Source organism: Pseudorca crassidens, chromosome 14 (genome assembly GCF_039906515.1).
Source record: "Pseudorca crassidens isolate mPseCra1 chromosome 14, mPseCra1.hap1, whole genome shotgun sequence".
NCBI lineage: Eukaryota > Metazoa > Chordata > Mammalia > Artiodactyla > Delphinidae > Pseudorca > Pseudorca crassidens.
The window spans coordinates 67,554,850-67,561,553 of NC_090309.1; positions in this window are offsets into that span (position 1 = coordinate 67,554,850).

The window sequence follows — 6,704 nt, forward strand, 5'->3', positions numbered from 1 at the left end:
CTACTGCGCCACCAGGGAAACCCTAAAATTCTATTTATTATTAATTTACAAACTTTTCTAACAAACATGACTACCTGGTTTCCAGGTCCATAGGAGACTAAAGGAGGAGGTTGAATAGGGGATAAAAGGGTGTCCATTGGCAGAACTAAAGGAAGTTTGACAGCCTGGTAGATGGGCAGTGCGGGAGGAAGGAGCACTTGAAAGGGGCACTTTCAAAGCATAAAAACCTTTATTTATTCCAAATGATAAAATGTGAAGTGGTTTACCATAAGTGCCATGTGCTCTAATACATGAGGCATTACTGATTTTGTAAACAGTCATCATATATAGTCTTTTAAAGATTTTTATGTCTATTTACTTATCATTATTTCTATCTTTAGACCCTGCCATTTAAAATATTTGGTTTAGTTAAATTATTATTGCTTTGCACCATGAAGGCCATTTTGCAGAGTTCTTGGGTGATGGGAAGGTCGTACCGTTATTCCGTTCATGACACTTGCATGTTATTCCATTCGTCACATTTGTGTGATGGTTTTGCTTGGTGCAGATGAGAGCTGCATTCAAATCACTTAATTCTGATAAAGCCCCCCGTTTGGCTTCTTGGTGGTGGTCTGAGCTGCCCTCCTGTCCCTCGTGTGTTACCCTCACCCCCCTGAGTTTAGGTATCACTGTGGCAACTCACAGATACCCTGTGCCTTGCCAACCTTCACCCCCACAGATTCCCTCTGTGCCCCCCCAAAGCTGAGTACTGGAGATGAGGGGCAAAGCCATGTCCCCACCCACATATCCCCTCCCCATCTTCTGTCACCCCAGGGCATGGGGGGCAAGTAAGGCTCTAGGACAGGGTAGACCGTTCAAGGGTCCGGACGAAGTTACGCTGAAGGTGTGAGTGGTGGACACCAGTGATTTCCAGAAGTTAAAAGCCAGGTGATTATCATGACCAAGACAGGTGGAAAGTCTGCATTCCAGAAGCCCAGCAACGGAGGAGCAAGCAGTCAGTCCTCAGGTGCCAAGACGGGTGAGTCAGGGAGTCCAGAAGCTAGGGCTGTCTAGAAGTCCAGCCCAAGCAGGCAGAGCACGCCTGGGGGTCCCGTCCTAAGCCTTCAACTCTCAGAAAAAAAGGACTCTAATTGCTAAAAGGACAGTACAAGAGGGGACTAAAATACCTGCCCTTTATTTCTCCTTGCTTTTCTTTTTTCCTTTCTCTCATGTTTTGTACAAAAACTTAGTCACCAGAGAGAACCTTCTAGATACGAGTTAAGGCCCAGGGCAGGGCAGTCAGCAGCTTACTGTACAGAGCACTGCTTTCCTTCTGCTGTCCCGCCGGGCTAGAGAAATGATTTTAGCCTCCAGGATTTCCAAGCTGATGTTTTCCCAATGAAATATATGTTTTAAAATATTTATAATGGACAAAAAGAAAAAAATTAGTTTTGTGGGTCCTAGGTAGGTAAAAGGGGGCCAGCTCTGCCTGGCTTTGTGGAGGAGTAAACTGTGTGTCCAGCTCTTGGGGAGCTCTGCAAAGACAGCCCTCTGGGGTCGCTGGCCCCAGGACCTGAGTTACCAACGCTCTCCCAGAGTCCCAAAGACTGAAGGGGTACAAAATCCAACAGGAATGCAAGTGAGGAGAGGTTGGGCAGGAACATTCTAGCTGTGTGACATTGGACCTCAGCTTACTCATTTGTAAAACAGAGCCCAAAATGTCTACGTTACTGGGTCATTATGAAGATTAAATAATGCTGGTATGCTGTAGGCACTCAGTAAATGCAGCTGCTCTTGTTTTCCTTAGGCAGGACAAGTCTTTCTTTACAACCATTATTATTTAGTTTTGTTTTTAAAACACAGTCCCTCACAACGACCACTCCTCTGAAACGCCCAAGGTTTCATACCCCATTTCTACTTTCCTCTTCTTCCTCTACGTCCCCTCTCTGAACCTATCACTGCTTCCTTGAAGTGTGGCCTCTGGAGGGCACCCCTCGTCTCCAATGCCAGGCACCTGCAAAAGGGGCCATCTTGTTATTAAAGCTCCTCTCACGTCACACAGACACAGGCTCTGCCCTCCACTCACCTTGAACTTCAGAAGCAGGAGAAGGTTTACTCGTCAGAGGCCCAGGTTGTCAGTGAGGGCTTTTCTGGACCACAGACCAAGCAACTCTGGAGACCATACTGACCAGCAGTTGTTCCAGAAGCTCTGTTGGATAATTTAGATGTGACCTAGAGCTGACCTGACACTAGGAGTGAGAAGGCCTGAGCAGTGCACAGCCATGGCAAGGAAGCGGTTACTCTCTGTGAGACCGATGTCCTCACAGTGGTGCTCCGTGCTGATTGGCTCAGCTGGTTTGCACATGGTGCTGATGAGGCCCTGGCATGGTGAGGCCAGCTGGGCAGTGGGACTGCATCCCCTCCACCTGTCCAGCCAGCCAGCCGTTCAAACATTCACCCATCCATCAGAAGACATGTGTCAACCTCCTATAATGGGTTGGGCACCGTGCTAGGCACTGGGGACACAGAGTCATAGTTTACTGGAGTGACAGCTGACGGACAGATGGTCTGAGGCGCGCTGTGTTGGGGATGCACAGAGTGCTGGGGAAACACAGAAGACAGGTGCCCAGGCCAACCTGAGAGAGTCGGCGGGAAGCTTCCTGGGGGGTGATGCGTGGCCGTCTTATAGGATAGAGGCAGTAGATAAGACAGTAAAGGGAGAACGGTGAGGTTCCAGATAGACGGTTCTGCGCGTGGAGAAAAAGTACACAGAAGCAGGGAAGGGAACGGTGTGTTTGGGAAACAGCCATGGTTCCGAGGGGCGGAGCTTAGCTCTGTCGTGAGGGAGCCGGTGAGCGAGTTCGCACAGGCAGGCAGGGGCCCAGCAAGTTCTGTCATGGCATCGGGACCCTCTCCTGAGGGGCTGAGGCAGCAGCCATGGCCTTCAAGCTTGGTCATGAGACGTTCAAGCCCTTCCTCTCCAGCCCTTCCTCTCCTTGTCAGCAGGGTGCAGGCAAGGACCTCAGAGTCCTAAGAACTGAGTTCAAATCACTGCTTAGCTCACGGGTTACTTCGGAACGTCGCCTTTTTGAATCTCTACAGCCTCGTCGATAAGACGGCGAGAAACATGCTAACCTCACAGGGTGAGTTTCATGAGACAAGATCTGAGCGTGTCTCGCATTGGGCAACGCACTTCAGAAAGTGTGAGCTCAGCCTGATCTTTCAGGTTGGGGGCGGAGCACCTTCCTTCCCACATCTATGGCATGTGCTGCGGATGAGCAGACACTAGATGGCGCCCTGTCCCCACTCAAGGGCTCCTTCCTGGGTGCTGGACTGCAGATGACAACTTCAGCCCCCGACCTGGGAAACCCCAGCTGATTTAGAGTCCTGACAGCCTGACTCAGAGCAAAAGGCCCCCTTCAGCCCCACATGGACTCACTCCCCTTTTCTTGCCTCCTTTTTCTGCTCAGGTTTTAATTGATGTACTGTACTTCATTTTACACAGCTCATTCATTTCTGAAAAAGAGCAAACTATGCTTTTAAGCCCTTGTTTCAAATGCATCTCTTTGATGATGCACTCAGTCCACTCACCCTCAGAACCCAGCGCCTGGCTTAGTGCCGAACCCACGTTTGGTATTAATTGAATGAATGAATGCTTTTTGAAGTAATAGGTGAATCTTGTCATTTAAAAAGTCAGCATCTAATTGAGTTTCTAGGGGAAAATATTTAGTACATAATGTTTGCTTGGGGACAAACGACTTTCCTCTAAAAGGGTCCCTCTGATGTTGCATAAGGTATAGTTTCACTCTGATGCCGAGCACTGTGGCTTTTCAAACCACCTTTGAGAAGCTCATCAGGCTCTCCCTGAAGACATTCTTCATATCTTGACATTCCGGGGACTTGGGCATCATTTTCTCTCACACATTCAGAATTCGTCCTTCCAGAGGGATTAACCAGTTGAGGAAAGTTCCAGAGACTTTTGCTTTCAGGGTGGCAGTGGCAGCTCTGTGAGTAGTGGGAGGCGGCTGGGCCTGGGCCTGAAGGCCGGTTGTTAAGTCCTCATCTCCGTCCTGAGCCTCGACAGCTTCTCCGGCTTGCAGAAGGAAATGAGGCCAGAACAGGCAGGGTGAGGTGGTGAAAGGAGCAGGCCTCACCTGGGCAGGGAGTCTGGGTGGTTTTTGTTCTCCTGAAGAGCAATCCATGGGGCCTTAGATGAGTTCTCTAACTTCTCAATTCAACTGTTTACAAAAGCTATGTGTGCACTTGGAGGAGGTTGGACTGTATAACTTCTAAATCTGCCTCCGGCTGGAGATAAATTTGCCGAGAGTACAGGCTGGGCTTGAAAAGAGACGCCTGCTGGAGTCCAGCTCCACCATTTACTAGTGTAAGTTACCTGTGGCCAGTTGCCAATGTGTCTGTGGTCCAGAGGATGGTGGGGATCACGTGTGATCACGTAGGTAAGCTGCTTAGCACTGAGCCAGGCCTCTGCTATGGTTTACTGTGGACCCACAGGAGGGGCTGACTCCACTCTACAGTGGCCCCCCCAGGATGCCCCCCAGGGGAGAAGCTAAGTGGTTTCTGAACCAGGGCAAACCAGAGGCCATAAGGCTCTGATGCCTGAAACCCAAGCTTCAGTTCTGCTTGGAAAACATCAATTTCGGGGCTTTCGTACAGAGGGTTTGCTTGCCAGATTCATTTTCCTTTTGGCCGAATGAAAGGATCAAAATGATCTTTGTCTTTGTTTTGACTTTCCATTGGCCTCACATCAAGTCTCCCCCAAGAGGGAATGTCACCAAGCTTGACATTCCACTCACCCAGCTGGTGGCCTGATTTGCTCATCGGCAGTAATGACAGACGCAGCCCAGCTAAGGCTGCACAGCGGCAGCAGTGGCCTTACTCAGGCAGAGCTGGTGGACAGGTTGCGGGGCTCCAGGCTGGCGCCTCTGCTCTCTCACCCTCGGTATTGCACACGCTTAGAGAAGTAGGCCGGTTCAGGCCGCACAGCAAGGCTGGGCTGCGTGCTCACCCTCTCTCCCAGTTTGCATGGTCTGGGGTTCCCTGGGTGCAGGTCGGATGGCTGACTCACACAGAACATTCTTTTCCTGGTCTTTGGCTTCCTTGAGAAGGGAGGAATCTGAGATTATTAGAGTGCCTTGGCCATGGCTTTAATGATGGGAGGGCCGTGGAGTTCTCAGGAGGCAGGCACTCTTCCCCTAAAACTGCCCCTGCCTCTGGGTGGGGGAGGAGCTTCTGGAGGGGGGGGGGAGCTGCAGGGAGGTCTCCTGGGGACTCTGGTGGCTGGGAAGGTGCAGTACGGTTTGCAGGCACTGCCTGGAAAGGGGCCTGGGAGACTGTCGCTCAGGGCTGCTCATTGCTGCCCGAGTGCATGTGTGTCCGACACCCAGGCTCCCAGAACTGACGGTATCTTCAGATCAGGCTATGCCAGGCTATGCCAGGAGGCTCAGGAGCTGAGAGGAGAGGTCTGAGTTCTGCAAGTCATACTGTGAAAGTTGGGGTCCTTAACGGAGTGAGAATGATCCAGGGGTGGGCTGGTGAAATGGGCAACACATTCGACCAGGAGCCAGAGGACATGAGCTTACGTCCCCTCTTCCACCAACTGGATGTGAGGTTGTGTGGCCTTAGGAATTTCATTTAACCTCTCTGAGTATCAGTGTAGTTATGTTCCGATTTGGGATGGTGACTCCTGCCTCCCAGGCTGGTGGCAAAGATTAAATAAGATTGTGAGCACGAGAGAGCTTTGCAAATCGTAAAGGAGGGTTCATAGTTGGGGGTTACTATTCTAGTGGATAGACCTGGAGTCGTATGCATTTGCCGGATTATTTGAGAATATTTGATTCTGCTCTAGAAAATACGAGAAACCAACAAATAAGGAGGATAGATAAAACTCAGTGTAGAAGCCCATGGCTTGAGAGGCAAGTCAGACATAGATAAAGAGAGCGAACCACCGCGTGAATCTAGGAAGGGCTGGAGGCGCTGAGCAGGCTCTGAATATTCATGCTTTGCACTAAATATACATGAGGCACCTGAAGCATCAAATATTCAGGATACGTCAAACATACACGAGACCCACGAGGCACTCAATCGTCAATCAGCCGCCCATTAGTGACGCCCACCTGGTCCCATTCTAACCCCTAGAAATGCAGATAAGCACCATGGCTTTCAGCTAACTGGCGAGCTGCAGCTGTACCCTGCCGTCCCTGCCGGAGGCTCACTGATAGAGCACCTGTGTGGTTGGGCCCAGAGCCTTCAGTCTTTTGCTCAAAGCCTCAACTCTGGTGCTTGTGAGCACACCGTCAGCAGGAAGGGATGATGTGGCAGAGGGACAGGACACCCGAGCATTCTGTAGCCCAGGATGCAGTGGTGTGGACCTTCCATAATATCCTAAGCGTGTTCACGACCCCGTCTCTCCCTGCCTTGCTTTTCCCTGTTTTCAATTGATCCAATCAACCACGTGAGCTGAGGCTCCTGCTTTTTGGTCCGCAAGCCCTTCTGTTTGGTGACTTGCTGGTGGAGGAGTCGGAAGACACCCGTGCAGCAAGGTAATTTCCCCCATGACACCTGGGACCAGAATGGGGAGCTTGGGGCTGGGGGCAGGACGACTGCATGCTTCCAACTCTGTAGCTTGGCTGCTGAGGTACGGGTGCTGTGTCTACACGCATGGTGGGTGGAGCGGGCCCCTCAGGGCACCCCTCCCCAGCAGCCCT